General features: G+C 51.9%; 1 long non-coding RNA gene across 1 annotated transcript in view; it reads left to right on the forward strand.

Moving 5' to 3' along the window:
* LOC142032536 (uncharacterized) overlaps positions 1–18,867 on the forward strand; it is a 34,377-nt gene extending 15,510 nt beyond the window's left edge. The window contains exons 2-4 of the long non-coding RNA XR_012650879.1: positions 9,617–10,042; positions 13,612–13,685; positions 15,216–18,867. This is a non-coding gene — a long non-coding RNA (uncharacterized LOC142032536). The remainder of the gene's footprint in view (positions 1–9,616; positions 10,043–13,611; positions 13,686–15,215) is intronic.
* The last annotated feature ends 338 nt before the right edge of the window (positions 18,868–19,205 follow it).

Raw genomic sequence — 19,205 nt, forward strand, 5'->3', positions numbered from 1 at the left:
TCAGCACCACGCAGCAGCTCACTCACTTCCCCCCACCCAGTGGGATGGGGGAGACAATTGGGGAGAAAAAAGTAAAATTCATGGGTTGAGATAAAGACAGTTTAACAGGACAGAAAGGAAGAAAATAATGATGATAATATTTTTGTCATTTTATTATTATTAATAAAAGAATTGGAATATACAAAACAAGTGATGCACAATGCAATTGCTCACCACTTGCCAACCAATGCCCAGTTAGTTCCCGAGCAGCGATCCCCCCCAGACCAACTCCTCCCAGTTTATATACTGGGCATGATGTCACACAGTATGGAATACCCCTTTGGCCAGTTGGGGTCAGCTGTCCTGGCTGTGTCCCCTCCCAACTTCTGGTGCCCCTCCAGCCTTCTTGCTGGCTGGGCATGAGAAGCTCAAAAATCCTTGACTTGGTGCAAACACTACTTAGCTACAACTGAAACCATTGGTGTGTTACAACATTATTCTCATCCTAAAGCCAAAACATAACACTATACCAGCTACTAGAAAGAAAATTAACTCTATCCCAGACGAAACCAGGACACACACTTATGGTCAGAGCTTCAGGATGGAAACACAGCTCCATAGGTTTGATTTCTGCAGGAAAGTTGTTTTCCTGGCTCTGGTGCAGGCCAGGCTCGGAAGCGGTAGCCTGCAGATCTTCCCGTTCATTGCCTTCCTCCGTGCCTGCTTCACACAACGTCTGGACGCACACAGAAGTGTTGAAGACCTCTGTGGCCCGAGGGACAAAACGTGGGCAGGCCGCTGCAAAGGACCTGCTTTCTTGCAAGCACTAGAATAAGCCAGTTTCGATGCATTTCACTGCTTCAAAGTTCCTTTTTTCCCATCCATTTCTTTTAATAACTGCCATATGGTAGTTTGTTGCTTTCAAAACCAAAACAAAAATGACCTTGCCAATATGAGCAGAAAAATACTTTCAAAAGTCTTCACCTGTGTGCTTCCTAATGTGTAGTTGGGAGCTGGGAAAATAAGTCTTGCCCTTAATGCTCTTCGAACGGAGGTGCAGCGGGGCCGCGGCCGGGACAGGCTGTGGGGCAGGATGGGCAGGACTTACCGGTCCTGCTGCAGGGTCCAGGGCAAAGCTGGTGGCCCTGTGCAGACCCCACAAGTGGCGCTTCCCACCATTAGATCCAGCTGACAGCCAGAGGCAGACGTGGGGCTCGTCAGCTTTCAGCGGCATTGGCACTGGGGTGGTGATCTCGTCCCTGCGCACCCAGACGGGGCAGCCGTCCCCAAGCCCGCGGGCTCGGCGGTGGGAGGAAAACCGCGGCACAGCTGCCGCGGTGCGTCTGGTTCGAGAGGTAGTTTTTAATCGTAATTATTTCTGGTTTATTTAAGCCATGATTTCTGAAGCTGCAGCCCATGGAACACAAACAGATGTTATTTGGTCAGAGTGGGTTTGCAACGCGGTGCCGTCACCTCGTGTGCGTGCGGATATTTACCTGCAGGTCGCAGCCCTGCTCCCTCCCATCGAGAGTAAGGACCCTTTGAGAGTCAGTAACTTGGCTGGCAGCTTACTCCAGCTGGTAACTTTAATGAGCACGATCACTCCTGGCAGTGTTGAAGTAGAACACCAAAAATAACTTGTTCTGGAGTTTGAGCCCAAACTGAGCATACAAATCTGTACTCTGGGCCCCACCATCTAAATGTATTGTGTAAAACATGTCCACTTGTTTGTGGACTACAGGTAACACTGATCACATACTCTTTGGTCCGTCTTCCCTGGGAAAACCTCTCTGTGAACAAGAGCAGGTTTTGATTACAAACTTTTCAACTCCTTGTCCACAACTTTTTGTAAACAAGCCGCTAGCGCAGAGCCGAGGGCTTTGCTGCCCACCGCAGCTGGGCGAGCCCCTCCGGGCTCTGCCATGCTCCCTGCAAAATCTGCTCGGCCCTTTCCCCCGTCCGCCTTTCCCAGTGCCCGCCGCCGTTCCTGGCTCCGGTAATTGGGAAAGGTGCCCTGGCCCACTGGGTGCTCTGCCCGGAGCATGGAGCATCGCCGGCCCTGTGCAGCCCCTTGCCCCCGGCTCCGCACTGCTCCTCGCTCCCCAACGGAGCAAAAACTGCACCTAGCAGGGATCTGCCTGCAGACAGCACTGCTGGAGACAGCTCTCTGAAGGAATGTTTATTTATTGCTTCAGCACCAGCCACAAAACCCCTAAACCGGGATAATTGAATATTCATTTTGTGTGAATTCTATTAATTCTGCGTTTCGTGTTCTGAAGAGCAAAATAATTGCCGTAATTTCATTTCAAAACCTAAAGTAAATAACCATGAGCCTGTCATTTTTCTGCGTGTTTTCACTGGAAGGAAATTCATCTGCCTGCCTGCTTTCATTATGAAATGATCAGTGGGGCCGCTAGAAGAACGGCATATTTATTTTTACATTTCTCTGCAAAAGCCTATTTAGTCTAAGTGGCACAGTTAACATTGCCAGTGATTTCTTTGTCCTGATTTTAAACAGCCTTTTAAAACCCAGCATTAATTTAAACAAGATAATATAAATTAAATTATGTGGTTTGGTGCAGTTCAGTGCTCCTCCCCTTCACAGGCTCTGCCTTTTTTCAAGCCACCCCTAAGTAGATGTACTTTAATATTAACCAGTGCTAAAAAAAAAATTATTTTAAAAAATCAGGTTTCATCCTCTAGAGAAAAGCACAGAAAGGAGATGAAGTTTCAAGTGTAGATCTGGGACCTGGCATGCAGGATGCCTGCAGCAGCGGGGCAGGGGCTCTGGGGAGTGCTGGTGAAAGAGCCGTGTGCTGGGGGGTCAGCCCTCCCCTCGGGTGGCCGCTTGGGTAAAGCAGCCGGTTGACGCGAATCCCGGCTGGAAAAGGCACCTGCCGGACGGTTTCCCCGCTCCTGAAGGGGTGTGCGTGGCGTGGCCCCGTGGCCGTCGCCCGTCCTCCCGTGGGGCCGATAGCTCGGCGGGGGCTTGGCAGGGAAGAGCTGCCTGCGGGAGAGGTGTAAAAAAGTAGTTTTTACGCTTTCCGTGTGTCTCACGGGAGATGTGGAGGAAGTCTCCGTATCTGGCCTTTTCTCTCGCCCCCCTTATCGTCTCATCAGTGTTTACCAGATGCACTATTTTCTCATGAAAGAGAAACTCCCGTTTTCAAAACTGGGGTCATTTGGTATCTGTGTCATTTACGTGCTAATTCCTTTGGCTGGGGACCTGCAGATGGTGTTTGCGCCTCAGAACGGAGGGGTGAAGGGAGCAGCGACACCGGTTTGTACCTCTGCTCTTGCATGCTCGGGCTGAAGGTCGGCAGCACGAAGGGCAACCCGAGGCATCCGCGGTCCTGCTGAGCCCTCCCCGCCTGCGGACCCCGTGCTGGGTGCAGGACGGCAGTGCCTGTGCCAGGGGATGCCGCATCACGCTTATTTATTACTTACTAATTAACCCATCAGGTCTTCGCATGTTGTATTTCATCAAGTACTAAAGCTTAAACTGCCCCAACCTCGAGGAGCAGCAGTATCTTTCTGCCACGTTGTAATTTATCCTCTTTCTGCCGAGGAGCGCGGTAACACCGTCACCCACCCGCTGTCCCGTTGTACCCCCCCCGGGGCAGGCAGACCCTCTTCGTAGAGATGCCACAAAATTTGCTTTTGCCACAGCACGCAGGAAGTTTCGCTGACAAACCCTTCAATCTGCTCACAGGTACAAGCTACCGCATTACTGACAAATCACATTTGCAGCTCTAACTCACGGCTCCTGCCCGCGGGACGTGCCGGGGGGGTCGGGCACACCGGCACCCTCCTGCCGCTCGTCTGCCCCGCCGCAGCGGCACCCGCCCCGCCTGCAGGGGGGGAATGTTGGAGCCTTAAAATAACTGACCCAGATAACTCAGACAGCGAGGCAGCAACCCCAGCAAAGACGCGGCACGTCTCCTTTTCGGTGCCTGCAAACCGATGGGTTTATCCCACCTTGCTCTCTGGCTGTCTCCCAAGGCTCAGGGGCCCCTGCAGGGAAGTATTTTGGGGAGCACGCCGAGAGCTCCGGGGCTGCTTCCTGTAAGCAGCGACCTACTTCTGCCCCGTGAGATTGCAGACTGATTTAGAGCTGAACTCTGACATCCTGGGTTTGGGGTTTTTTTAAATTTGGAGAGTTTGAGGAAGGGCTGGGGAGCTCACGCAGCTGCACGAGCTGCTGCTCCGCCGAGCAAGCGCCCCGCGCCGGTGCATGCCAGGGCATGCTGCCACCGCGAGCAGGGACGCGGCGCGTCCCCTCCCTGGTTTTGCCGGGCTGCCATGCACGAGGCCCCGCAGAGAGCGCCAGGTTGGCCGGGACCGGGACCAGCCGTGGTGTTGGGCAGGGCAGGGGAGCAGGCATGCCCTCCCCGTGACGCGCAGCCTCCCCTCCTGCCCTCGTCTCCCTCCCGTGTTTGCTAAAACAGCGGGACCCCAGCGGGTCCCGTGGCAGTCGGTCGGGCTGGTGGCAAGAAACCTCCTGAGCCAAATCCCGCGGTGCAACAGCCCGGAGACACCAGCAAACGCTTCTGGGCTGCAAAAATGGCACAAGCTCATGGGCCCCTCCAGCGTAAACCAATGATGTTCTTTAAGGGGAACTGAATTTGGTCAAAGAAATTCCCGGACTCTTTGTGGGGAGTCGTTACTCCGGGACGGGACAACATCGCCGGCAGAAGCCCCGCAAACGTGGCGCTTTTCACCGCCGGGTCCCGTGGCTGCCGGGGAGGCGGCAGCTGCCTCCACCACCGGCGAGAGCCGGCGCAGCGGTGTCACCAGAACCGCCGCAGCTCCCGGCTGCAACGCCTCTTCCCTGCGGCCGACTTCGGCATCAGCCCGGCGTCCCGAGGTGTGTGCCGGCTGCGAGGGAGGGGAGTCACCCCCGCCCAGCGAGCCAGTCCTTCTTGTCAGGCTACTTAGCCTGGACTAATGTGCTGGGCAGGAAAGCTGATGCCGTTCCAGCCGCTTGCTGCCGAGCCGGCTGTGAGCAGCTCACGGGGCTGGCACGAGGGGCCTCTTCCCAACGAAGCCCTCTCCTGCCGGACCCGACGGCAGGAGCCTCCTGCAAAGCGCTTGGGATGCTCCCGGTGCAGCAGAAGGCCACCGCCGCAGACGTGTCTGCAGGGCCGGCCCGTCACCTGGGGGGGGTTGGTGTGTGACCCCCCACCCGCACCCTTGCCAAATACTGGGGCAGTCTCAGGGGGTCGGGGCTGTTGGTGCTGGAGGACCCTGCAAACCGCTGCGGTTCTGGAGCAGGCTGCCGGACACCTGCTCCCCGGTTTTTTCTAGAAATGGGTCCAGTAATTAGACCCGTCGGTTTACATAGAATTAGTCCTGTTCATTTAACCACCAAATTACGACTTCAGAGATTCAATCTCATTATTTGGCCAGTAGGCTTGGCAGGATCATCCCTCTTCTCTCATTAGTTTACAAAAGTACTAAGCCTTTGCCCTGGCTGCTATTTTCTCCACTGCAGCCGGGACCGAGGGGAATTGGCAGGGTTCCTGCGGCAGCCGCCTTAGCCAAACAGATGAAGCCTCATTAGCACCTGTACCAGGGAGGTATTTATTTCCATTAAGACAGCACGGAGGGTGCCTTCATGCCGGGCACAGCAGAAACACAGCAGGAGGCGAAGTCCTGTTCCCCTTTCCTCGAGAGCTCCCTTAGCACCTACTTAAACTGTCTGCCAAAATCAGACTGAGATGCAAACGAGCTCGTCCGTGGCTCTGCCTTCCCCTCTCGGCAGCCAGTGCTGGCACCCCAGCAAGCCCGGGGGTGCCTGCAGTCCCTGGGGACGGGGCTGGGACGAGGCAGCCCACCAGCATCTCTGGGACCGTCATGGGAACGGCTGGGAAAGGGCTGCTGGGGCGAGCCTTCGCTCCGGATCTGGTTGCCGGCGTGCTGCCCTGCACAGCACGGGTGAAACCAGTGGTACAGATGGGCTTGAAAACCCAGCTCTTCACTGGGACCTTTACGCCCAGAAGGCGGTTCGCTGGTATCCTGCCACCAGAAAACACCGGCCCCGTAAGTCTCCAGGGGTTGGTTTTAATATGCTGGAGAAAGCAGGCACAGTCTTTACGTTCCTCCCACGCTCACACAGATCTGGGCTGAGCAGAGCCAACGCTCCTCACTGGGACACGCAAAGGAGGAAATGTTGAACCCACGTGTTGAACCCAAATGCTGAGGCGGCGCAGCCAGCCCCGGGGCAGGCAGGGGTACAGGCAGGCTGCCTTGCTGCTGGGGCTCGCAGCAGCGAATTTACACCTTCTGGCTTTTTTAGGAAGCTGTTCCCTGGGGTTGCTGCTGCAGAGGTGTCACTCCCTGCTCCTCCTGCCTGTCCCCATTTTTTTTGCTAAATTAGAACTTAATTCCTGTATAACCTGTCCATCAGTTTTCTAGCCAGCACAGGACAAAAAAATCCTGATCTATAGTTTGCAGCAAGCTGTTAGGCACGGAGGAAGCAGTCTGGCAAGGAAAAACCCAGGTGCAGGGTAATGGCTGGGCAGAGCTGTGCCTGGACGTGGCTCAGGGTCGGTGACACATTTGTAGGATAAGCCTCTACTTGGTTGTAAATCTTTGCACCGGGACTACGCAAAGCTACTACAAACGTCGCTGTTTTAATCAGTGGACCTCTCTCTGTCTCCTACTGTCATTTCTTCATTCTGAGTGACTCAGACTGAAGGAATTTTTTCCCTTTGTCTCCTTGTCCTTTCTCACGTAGAGATAAGCGGAAAACCCGCCAGTGGCAACTCCCAAGCTCTCATAGAAAGGGAATGATCACCAGACATATCTCACTGGTGTTTCCTCTTCCAGACATTGGGTTTTCAGTAAATCACTCTCCCTGTGGCTGTGCAGTAGTAATAGGATAGCACGGAAAATGGCACTCCAAGTCTGAAGCAATTTGTATTTACAGCTTACAGTCACGTCCCTGTTGTTTCCTGTAAAACCGCACAGAGTCATAGGGAACCTTCCCTTTCCTTAACATTTACAACTGTGTGGTGATGCCGTTTCTTAAAGGTCAGGGGTACAGAGAGGAAAAGGTCGGCAGCTCTGTGCAGGTTGGGGTGCCTAAGCCATGCCAGCGAGGCTCTGAAAGCAGGTAGAGCCCATCCCTGCCCTTTCCCCAGCGAGGGCACGGGCAGCTGGATGAGTCCTCCTCAGAGCAGAAATGGCCTGAGCAGGCAGCGGCAGGGAGAGGGTGCGGGGCGGATTGCCGGGAAGGGTGCTGGGGTGATCCCGGGTCCCCAGCAAGGGTCCCCACGGAGCCACAGCTCCGGCGATGCTTCCCCTCTCCCCTCTCTCGAGGAGAGTGCAGAAAGAAGCTAAAGCAGATTATGGTAAAATAACTATCAGTGCGGACAAAATAGCAGAACACAAACGACAGACGTTGTAAGAACAATTGAAAAGCATTTAATAAGATGCATCTTGAAATAGAGTTATGTTTCATTAGTTGAAGAATTAGATAAACCACTACTGGCAATAGCAGAGGTTGCACTGAAGGCTGCTCCGGGAAGTCAGGGCAGGGATCCGCACCAGCCTGAGTTACCTGGTTTGCTGTAACAGGCAGAGCGGCAAATTCCGCGTTGGTGCAATTCCAGGAGTGAATTAGATTTAGGTCACTCGGCTGAATATCACGCTGGCTATCTCAGTACTTTACAAAAGGAATCTTTAAGGAACTGTTAAAGGAACTTCTAAGAAACAATTTTTGCAAAGTGGCAGTTGGTTACCTGGGATTACAGGGGATCCATTACGTGGGATCCACCACGGCTGCAACACCAGTGCTTCCCAGCAAGCTCTGCACGATGGTGCTGGTCCTGTGCATGAAGGACAAGCTTCTCTTAAGAAAACCCATATTAAATACCAGTATGTTTTGGTATTCGTCCTTGTTTGAGACATCTCCACAGCGCTGGCAGTGCAGCTTTTCTACCTTCCCCCATTTATAATTGCTCTTGATTTTACTTATATTAGAAATCAGAGTGGCAAATAGAAACCCACAGAGGACTTTTTGCCTTTCTACACACAAGTTTGCTGTGGTTTTAAGTCAGTGCTGATCTTGTCCCCCATTAAATACAAGACATTAAAATCAATCATTAATAGCTTTAAAAGGTTTGTACAACCACCACCACACTCACTCATGTTTGAACATTAACCGAGGTATTTTTCCTTAACAGTGGGTTCTTTTAGATAAATTCTAGAGATTATAAAAAGATTATCTATGCCAGTGATTTTTTTTTCCAGGACATTTTTAGACTAGGCTTCTGAAATAAGCTCCTGAAGCTCCAATTTTAAAAGCCAAAAGTTAATCCTTTAAGAGCTGAATAAACAATCATTAAAGGGATGGAAAGCATTAGCGTGGAGCAAGCAGAGGCTGAAAGGCAGGAGGGAAAGATGTGCCCACGGCGGGCAGCAGCCACTGGCCTTGCCTGGGCGCGGGGAGCGGAGGGTCCTGCTGCCGTAACGGGGAGCAGAGGGTCCCACTGTCGAAGTGGGCAGGCACGGCCCCACGGCACAGCCCCGCGGGCACTGCCAGCTGTCAGCGGGTGCAGCCTGCCCAGGGCGAGCTGGTTGGATTTCTAGGCAAAAAAGTGCCAAATACAAAAAGAGGGGAAGAGCATAAAATTCAGCTGAGGGGAAGGAGGGTCTATTCGGTTTGCCTGAACCCTTTCAGGGCAGCGCCCGTGGTTTGGATGGCTCCACGCCTCGTTTGTCTCTGTGTGGGGTTTGCCTGGGAAAGAGTCAACAGCAGCCGGGCAGCGGAGGCATCGCTCGGTACCCCCCCGGCAGGCATCTGGAAGGAATTAATGTGCAAAATGATTGCACGTAACGGTACAAAAACAGAAAAGTGACTTCTTTTGTATGAAACAGGAGTCAAAATCAAGGACGTAAGGAATGGAAGCTCAAATAAATCAGATATAATGAGACACCTGATGCCAGCGTGATTCGCTGAAAATGAGGTTCTGATGGGGATGAGCCATTTGCAGGGACAACAGTCACAGGTGACCTGTAACACTGCAGGGACGGATGCAGTCTGTAATGGCACTGTACAGAGTTGTCCGAACATTCACAGCTGGTCTGAAACAGGTACTCGATTCCCTGAGGGAAAATGGAAACTGGTCTGGTTTAGCCAGGACTATCTCACCAACACTGCGCTGCAGTCTGCTCCTTGAGTGCCTTTCTGTCTTCTGTCCACATGCACACATCCCCTGCGGTATGTGCTAACTTTGCTTTACAATATCTCAGAATAGATTTATATTTATGGGTTTTATGGTTTTTCTACATTCAACATGCCTATCATATTTGTTTGATAATGACTCGGGTACAAACCAGGTGAGTCTATTTGTATTTGCAATTTAAATAAAGGAGGTGGGGATGTGGGAATGGGAAGGTCCCTGCAGCAGTGGCACTTCCCACTGGGACTGAAGTGCTTCAGCTTTTGCAGATTAAACTGAAGCCGTTGCTTCAGCAACTGCACATTGAATTAGAAATGGCCTTCATAATGATTGCCAGGGTATTTGTTTCCACTAAGAGCTAAGCTGGCATTATCTTCGTACTACATGATTAGCTTTTCATTCAGCTTTTTTATTTCAGATACTGACGTATCTCTTTGTTTATTCCTTAGCATCATCTCCTTCCTAATTGTCAATGGGAGCTGTCGCATATTACTTTGAGTTGTCAAATGCACATGGAAGTTTTGCTGAGAGCCAATAGATGCCTGGCTGCTCTGAGACGCGCCCAGGAAAACGTTCAACTTGCTCACTTTCAGCCCAGTGGCAGGACAGAAACCAGCCGAGAGCATCCTGGTAATGGGAGACGGCTGCGACCCACGCAGCAGCTCCCAGGGAGGAACAGCTCTGGGAGGAAGGAGGCCAGAGCGGCTGGGAGAGAAAAAGAGCTGCAGGATAATGAGAAAGGGAACAATAGCTGGAGGCGGAATGAAAGGGTCTGGCCGCGGAGGCATCGGTGCAGAAGTATTGCTCAGGGTGCTCCTACCCCCATCAGCTTCAAACCCGTCAGAAGAGAGTCCGAAAAAAAGGGACTTCTAATGGTTAGTTTGAACTCCTGTCACTGCTTTGTCATTACCATATTTTCAGATATTCCCAAAATAAAATAAAATAGAGTATTGGCATCAGCGCAGATAAAAATCCAGGATTCATTATGCGGCAGCACTGAACTGAATAATTTAGCTTCCGTTTCCATGACTGGTATTTTCAAGGCCCTTCCTTCTCCAAATTAAATCCTTCAGGCAGAAATGTGAGGGAGGGCAGTTTGCAAAAAGGCCAGCTGATGGGAGGAAGGGACTGGCAGGGCTGGTGCCGCAGGCAGGGCTGGTGCCGCGGGCAGGGCAGGCAGGGCGGGGGGGCACCACCACCGCCCAGGGCCACTTGGGTTTCATCACCGGCAGCGAGACTTGGGCAAGAGTTGCACCTTACTTATTTTTGTTGTAAAACCAGTGCCAAAGGAGATCCTTAGGAGCCATTAGAAAACCCATTGACCGGTCATTACTGGTAGCTTTGGACCCTCGAATTCAAGAACCACTAAAATATGGCCAGACTTTAACACGGCCCACAGTTAAACAGAGCCTGTGCCATTAGCAGGGGCCTGGTGAATGACATCGAGTTACACTAACAGCCTTTGAAAATGCAATTCTAGAGTTTGGGTTTCAATACGTCAGCCTTCGACGGCATAACCACCGCTGTACAGCAAAGCGAAAGGGTACGTGGACGTTTATTTTTGTCTACGTGGAAATAACAATCCAACCGAATTCGGAGGTTCTGCGTTTTCCAGTGAACTCATGGGCATTAGTTGCATTCAGAGCAAGGCAGTCGCTACGGCTCCTGGAGGAGCAGCCCAGCCGGGAGAGGCCGGTGAGCGTTCGGACAAGCCCAGCACAGCCGCTCGCTGCGGGGCCAGTGCTCGCCCCCGGGCACCGCCAGCACCGGCACGCGCCCTCCGGCACAGCAAACCCAGCAGCTCCCATCGGACACGACGCGGCTGGTGAGAGCCTCTGGCACGGGTGCCCTGCGCCGCAGCGGGAGAGATGCCGCTGTATGGAAAATGATGAGTCACGCGCTTCAGCTCCATCGGGATAATAGCATGGGGTGAGAGTTCTGCAGGAAATATAACACCATGCGTGGGTATATGGCATGTTTCCCCTTTTATCTAGATCAGCTCATGTAGAACTGATCGGGAAAGAAGATGTGGGTACAGAATGAAGAAAAACGGAAGGATAAAAGCTCAGAAGGGCTTCAGGAAGTGGTTCTTGCTAACAGCAGAAAGAGGTCACCTCGACAACTTTTAAATTGTGGTTGTTGCTGCCTCCAGTCCGTAGAAAAGCAATATGCTAGGCGTTCACCTATTATTACATTACTGTTCTCTGATTTCTTAATCTTAGCTTTTAAAAAATTGTTCCAGATCAGTTTTAACATCTTCTTACCAGTGTTTCATACACAGTAGGAAAGCTTAGCACCTGAAAACATTGTCTGATTTTAGCTTTCCTGTATTTTTGGTGTTGACAAGATTTATTTTAACCAAAGAGATGACCTGATCAAATACTGTATTACAATGTCAAGAAACAATTTTTGTCTACATTTAAACATGTTTAAAGATGTTAAAAGTGAAATTTAATTGAAAATCCAACATTATCATATTTTCTAATATCTGCTAAACGTTAGCAGATGATGTTTACCATTGATATGATTTGACGGTGACGCAATTGCAGGTATTTTCTGAATAATATTTGACTTCCTCTGCTCCAGAACTGGACGCTGCCTCCAGCTGTGCCCGCAGCAGGACTGCTCTCTCAGCAGGCTAGTGAGCACTGGGAAGTGCATCCCTGCAAACTGGGATGAAGCCGGGGTCCAGGGGCGCGCTCGGGGCCGGTGCCGTGTGTCTGTGCAAAGTGGCTGAGATCCGATTCCCGCGAGAACATCTGCTGAGCGCCCTTCGCACATCTGGAGCTGGCCAGGTTAGCAGCCCTTGCCACCCTGCCCCAGCCAGGGGACGCAGGGCCACCTCTTTCAAGTCCCTGCCTTGCGTGGAGCCCGGGATTCATCCCTCCCGACGCCTGCACTGCAATCCCGGCAGAGGCTGTGGGCATGCAGCGAGGCAGGGCCAGCTCCTGCACATCTGGGGCCAGGTCCTGAACGCTGCGGGTCCCTGCGCATCGTTATGGCTCGGGGTCATTACCGGGACATCTCCTTACGCAGACGGTAACTCGTTGTCAGCACCAATCACCCGGCAGCGCGAGCGCGTTTTCCAGCAAACGCACCGTTTGCCTTGGCCACGGTCAGAGATGCCCTTGAAGAGACAGCACCGATGCCCAGGGAGCGTGGGTTTGCTGCAGCCAAACCGGAGAAAGCCGAGGGCTTTGCTCCGACCTCTGCAGCCTGAAGAACGTGCCCGCTATGCTGATTACCAAATGCTCGCTGTTGGTAGGGGTGCCTAACCGTACCCGTAAGCTATGCGTATCTGCAGGAGGCAAGACAGAGCTGAAACCTGCCCGGGAGGTGAGGAGTGAGGACATATGCAAAACTCCCAGCTTCTGAAGAGCTGTTCTGAGAAAACGTGGCTCTCACGCCCATCTCCATCACGTCAGACTGGGATCACTGACAAGGAGTGCAGAGTTAACAGCGCTCTTGAAACCACCCGAAAACTCCCTGCAGTAGCAGGGCTGTGTGCGAGTGGTGCTGTGCAGCTCCCCCGAGCACGGGCTCCCTCCGCTCCATCCGACTCCCGCTTCCTCACGGCCCTCGCTGGGCTGGGAAAACCCTACTGCTTTCCCCACTGCAAGCTTTTGTCCAGATAATGGAGAAAAAGACAGAGGGAGAGAGCTGGCTAAAGAAACCCCAGCCAACCCATTTTGCAGACCTACACAACTGGACATTTACTCGCAAGCTAGCTCCAGTGAAAATCAGAGTTAGGTCTCGAAACAGCATTAGGGCGAGACGCGGTGGTGCTGCCGGGGGGCTCGGCTGTACGGGAAAATTCAGCTTTGCTGCAGGGGCAGCATGGATCTGGGGTTACGAAAGGCTTTGGGGGAGCAAGAGGAGCCAGGCAGGGCTGGAAGGGGGCACCAGGCACCCGTGGGGCCCCGCTGCCACCCCCCATGGCTTCCCTGCTGGGTGGCCACATGGGGACACATCCCTGCAAACAGGGAAGCCTGTCCCTGTACCCCACCGAGATACGCTCGTAGAATGCTTCGGTTATAGCACCTCAGAGGGAATGCTGTGTTCATTTCCCTCGATGCATTAGGTAGCAAGTACTTAATTGAAATACTTAATTTTGTCTCCCTTGGTATGCGATCTTCACTGTTTCCTGCCTGTTTGGGTTCTTGGCCGTTTGAGGAAACTGTGTAATGTGAGTATTAACGCACTATTAAACCTTCTCAGTAGAATTGTCTTTCTTGGCTGGTAGCTGAACAAAAGATCTTTTCTACTGAGAATAGTAATTTCAATTTAAAATGGCAATATAGGAAGAAGGCAAGATGCTCCCTGCTGTAATTAGAACAAATTTTCTAGTATTCTGCGTTATCTTTAGACTCTGGAAGTGTAGTTGCTCTACTAGGATTAATAAGTCACCTGCATTAACTCTATTTATTGCTGTGTTGTATCACAGGGGCATCACAGTGGCAGCGCTGATCAGAAACTATTTGCATATTCTGAAATACAGAAGGCACTCTGAAACAGCAGGTTTGTTATTCTTTTTGGTTTATAATATTAATAAAGGCAAAGAGGGAGAAGAAAAGACGTATAGTATTCATCCCTGTGGGAATATGTGACAGTCACGTCGGATGCTTACCAGGGCCTTACGGACTGAGCAGTCTGAATTCCCATGCTAGCCACCCACCACAGTACCCACTATTGATTCTAAAATTATAATCTTTTGCATGCACAATACTGTGCCATTTCTGTCTCCCAAAGTTCACACCCTGTTGGGACTCTGTCGCTCCTTGGGGCTTACGTTACGCTGCGTGCAGATCTATTTAATTAGCCCATGAACAGATTTTGTTTTCAAGACAGCAAAATGTCAGCTCAGACATTAAAAACGCACGCGGGGCGGGGGAGAGAGCCGCTTCCCCTGCCTTAGCAGCAGGCACCGGGGGTATCTCCTTGAGGGCTGTAGCACAGCGGGATTTTGTCACCCCTAAAGAGCGGGTTGACCGTTCTCCAAGAACGGCAGTAAGGACAGCAGCGTCGGATCTGCAGGGACGGCAGGCACAGGAGGGCAAAGCAGTGGCGAAGCAGAGACTTCGCTGGCAGAAACACCAGCGGCGCGTTGGGCACGTATTCTGCTGGCAGTTTTTGTGAGCGGGCTGGGAACCCAGTTAAGACTTGCTCTCGACCAGCAGCGCATGTCCTATCTGCAACAGACACGTCTAATGATTCTTATCAGCCCTCGAACTGTCATTTCCCAGGCTTGTTTTCGGAGGAAAGGCAAACAGAGGCAGCCGAGGCTTGCAGCGGTGAGCAGGTCCCACGCCGTGCCGGGCTCACTGCGGTGCTGCCAGGGCTGCCGTGCCGGGGTCGGGGTCCCCTGCCCCCCTCGCCCCCCTCCCCAGGTTCCCAGGACACACGCGCTCCTTTCGGCAGCCGAGCAGTAGGATCCCCGGGGCTGGTGCTGAACTGCGGACCAGAAACCCACCCTGTCAGCCCTTCGCGAGGGGGAAAAGGGAATATTGGGCATCTCTTGTGGGAGATTTGACATGCTCTCCTGGTTTTCTTTACTGTCACGGACTTTTTCGTCTTGCACATCACTTCCTCGCCAGCGTTCAGCCTTCCGCCTCAGCTGCTAAGGGCAGCAAGTTCTTGCAGGAAGGTGACAGAAATTGCTTATTGTGCAAAAGCAACTTCCCACGTACCTGTCTGCTCACCCTCACGTTTCCCAAACAGATGTACTCACAAGTCGAGGCCAAACCTGGGCATTTTCAGCATGTGAAGCTAAGGCTGGAAGGAAACAAAAACTGGGGTAAATAGCCACTGCTAAGAGTCTGTCTACTATGTATTTTTTTAAGTATTTTTAAGTAGACAAGGACGAGCTCTGCTTTTTTGTACAAGTAAGTGTTTGCTCGAATCCTTTAAACCAGAATTTCCTCAGTTCTCACCTATATGTGCAGGTGGCCGCTGGAAGTCCAGTCGAGGGACTTCCTACAGCTTCAAAGGTGTAGTATTTTAAATACTGCAGGCAGTAGTATTTTAAAATAAAATAAATTTGTATTTCAGGCTCACTGTGGAAAGTCTGCAGCTGTATAAGGAGTGCTGGGAAGAGATGCTGTCTTCTGTGACAAATGAAAAAGGAAGATACGAAACTGCAGAGACTGGAGAAGGAAAATACAGTGTGATAAAGCATTATTCGACCTAACGCATTTCCTAACGAGAAGGGCAATGAAGCTCACCAGAAGCCAATAGGAAGGTCACGAGCCAATTCAGGTAAAATGTGAAATAGGCATTTTTGCAGCAGAAAGATGTCCTGCAGCGGGGAGTCGAGAGCAGCTCCCCCTCCGAGTTCTGTCCTCACCCACCCCTGCCAGCAGCACTCCCGAGTGAGACGAGGAGTGCCTTATACACATGTGTGTTTATATCTATCTACCTATATTTACCCTCACTATGAGCAGGCATTGCGATGATCATTTATGGGGGTCCTCTCTACCAGCCTCTCAGTCTGCACCTGGTTTGGGCCTGTTGTTCATACCAGCACACTTTGAAATATTGAAATCTGCATCCAAATCTTCCTGATAAGCAAAACCAACAGGTAGAAACAGCTGGATTTATGTCCAGACCGTTCCCTTTGCACACACCCACACACTGCGATAGTTCAGCGGTAATTGAACTGACTGGGAATTTCCATTTGCTCTCAAGCATGCTTTCTTTTCTCATTAGGGATATATCATCCGTTTGAGTTAAATCAGCTGTTAACAGAACAAAACATTCAGTTTAGTGGAAATCAGTGGTATGAAATCCCAGATTTTGCAGAAAGTGCATTAAGAGGCAAAGCTGGAAGGAATTCAGTTTCAGCTACACCAGAGAGAAACCTATTCAGCTACGAGGCATATGCTAGAGCTATGGAGGAAAAGGTGCTAATGCGACATGCTTTGTGGTTGTGGTCCAAACTAAGAACAGATCAGTGATACCAGCAGGAAGACACTAATTTGCTGGCTGTCTACGAAGGCATGTAACAGTATGGGTGCTAAAAAATATGCCTCGTTCTTTACTCAAGTAAGTGCTTGGACCTTGCGCAGCTGAAGCACTGCAGTCAGAATGTGCAAACTGTTAAAACCAGTATGTGAGATTTCCATTTCCAGTACTGGCAGGCTCAGAAGGGCGGTGCTGAGACGCGGGCTGCCGATGAAGCAGCGGGGATGTAGCTGCTTATACAGCACCGGCTGCACGGGTCTGGCTGCAGCGGGCAGGCAGTTTCCTTGGCAGGTCCAAAGTGCCACTAAAGCCGGTGAGGAGCGAGGGTCCCGGCCATCCGCACGCCTCTGCCCTCCATCAGCAGCGCCCGGCTGAGCCCAGGTTGGAGCAAGAGGGGAAAAGTGGTGTAGGCAGAGACAGGAGGTGAGGTTTGCTAGGCTAGGCAAAGGATGAAATACGGAGCAGCCACAGCAACTGGGGTATAAAAAAGGAAGAGGAGAGCCTGGACGAAGTGGGGTATGTGAGGCAGGAGTAAAAAGGGAGCAAGAGTGCCAGTGATTTAGAGAACATGCATTAAAAAGGGAAAAGGCTCTTTTCTACTCTTGTGAGGCAAGGTGAGTATGGTTCTGGAAAGATGCTGCTGTTTGCGGCATGGGGTAGCACCTGATCTTCTAATGGTGGAGGTGCTTCCCCAGGAGAAGCCGGGATCCGATGCGTGAGCGTGACGTTACGCCCTCGAGGGTACCGTCAGAAACTGCTGGGGCAGGGAGGACGCTTGATGCTGGTAATCAGTGCCAGCAACACGGTCACAACGGGTGTCTGCTTCGGGTGCCCGCCCTTCCAAAAAGCCATTGAAAAATGAGATGACACTCAGAAAAACGTTACAGGGATGAGTCAGGTATCTTGGAAAATCCTGCCCTGGCACAGAAGGCTAAATAAATCGAAGTGTCTCAGACCAGATTATAAATCTGAGCTTGGAGTCTTTAGTAAGGGATCAACAGCGCTGCAGCTGAAGGATGTGAAGCATGGATTTGGTACGGATTCACTTCTGCCTTCAGATATTTATGCATTTGTGTTCATCCTTGACTACGCGTACTGGCCCCGCAGGAACGTTACACCAGAGGAGGAATCCCTCTCTCTGCCGCCACAGCTTCATGCCGGATCAGCTGTTGTCTGTCTCTCCTGTCCCGGCGAACGTCACGTCGGCGTGAACGCTGCCACGGGTGCCTGGGCAAACCCCGCACACGGCGGGGTCCCCGTGGCCCAACCCCGTGCCCGGCGTTGCTGCCGGCGCCTCAGCCTGTCTCGGGCACGAGCACAAATCCTAAGAAGTGCCTCCTTCCCCGGGCGGCTGTGGGCTCCCGGAATTACTGCTCCGACCTTTCGTCTCCACGGTTTGGATTTACGGCGCTGCTTAGGTAACCGAGGCAAACAGGCGGTAGTTCATAGTGCATATTTACTGATGCTATCTAACGCTGCTCTGGTATGACTCAAAATTTGCTCAAGACAGGGAATTCAAGGAAGCTGCCAAGAGAAGCTATGTGTTAGCAATGGGACTGAGAGAATCACTAATGAAATAACAATTACAAAGGGAAAGATAAACTAAAAGGCTTCTCCTACGCTAATAGCATCGCTTTGTACTTTTTGTTATTTTTTTTACACAATAATCCAAGTCGTTTATTGGAATAAACTCTGGTTTTGGCCATGCAGCTGATTCTCCGAGGACCAAGATGGCTTTTTCATAAACCAGCATGGTGGGCTTGATATTATTATACTGTATTCACCGTACGTCTGGTTTGTGGGTTGAGTGTTTTCTCTTGTGGGAACACCGAGGCTAAGGATTAATTTTTGCTGGCACTTTAAAATCCTAGAGGGCACCACTGAACAATTTTGTAAACTGGGTTTGCTTTACAAACACAGATTTTACAGGTGTTGCTGTTCTTGTCTCATTTTTCGCTTTCCTTTCTCTTCGCATTCAATTTGTATTAAAATGAAAAAGAATCTTCAAAGTAGTAAATATGAGGGTAGTGGACGAGTACAAAAAGAAAAAAACCCCACTAATATACAAGAAGAGAAGGTCTCCATATTTACAAAATTTAAGCCGCGGCTTCAAAGTCATAGTCTGTGTAACTTGCCCCCAAAGAGATGCCAGGCTGGCAACTCCATCTGCATCCACTTGCATATTCCTACAGGGATACAATATGCAGCTGATTTCCCAATTAAGCTTTCCCAACAAAGTAGTTTTATAATTTAGACAGACTCAAAAGTTTGAAAAATGAATGCATATTCATGAAGTACTAATAATCCTCCGTCTAGAACACAGCTTTTAGCTGAGAGCAGATATGACTAGCTCATGTATCACTCACCACACATCTTAACTAAAATGTGAACAAGGAAGAAATGGCTGAAACCAGCAGATTGTGTTTTGCTAAGACAATAAATAATAATCGTGTTCTGACTCAAGCGCCAAATGTATAGCGCTTAATTAGAGGTCAGTAGAGCATATTTCTGCTCAGCTGTTCCATTTACAGCAATTAACATGTTCGCGTAGCTTGAACTGGGTGGCAGAGCAGATTTCAAAGGGCTGAGCGAAAGCAGGATCGGGGAGGTGGCGTTGGGCCGCTCGCGGCAGCAGCAGCAGCGCAGGAGCAGCACGCCCGGCCCCGACGGTGCTGGCGGCCTCCGGGGAAGGTGGCGGACGGAGGGCGCTCAGCCCAGGCGCGGCGGCGTCCTCCTCCTCCTCCTCCTCCGCCGCTGCCGCCGAGGCCTGGCGAGGACCCTGCCCTCCTCCGCCCCGGCCAGCGCGGGGCCGTCACACTTGCCCGCGCTTCGCCGGCGTCGTGCCCCCCGCAGCCCCCCGGGACGAGGCGACGCCTCACCACCCCGCCCCACCGCACCCCACCCCACGCCACGCCACGCCACGCCACGCCGTCGAGGGCGGGCGGCCGTGCCTGCTGCCGCTGGCCTCGCCCGCTGCGCCGCGCCCGCCGCGCCGTGTGGGCCCGCCGGCCTGCTCCGCTACTGCCTCTGCCCCCCCGGGCCCCCTGTCTCGGTGCGCCGGCTGACCCGGGCGGGGGG

The sequence above is a fragment of the Buteo buteo genome, chromosome 7 (assembly GCF_964188355.1).
Source record: "Buteo buteo chromosome 7, bButBut1.hap1.1, whole genome shotgun sequence".
NCBI classification, from domain to species: domain Eukaryota; kingdom Metazoa; phylum Chordata; class Aves; order Accipitriformes; family Accipitridae; genus Buteo; species Buteo buteo.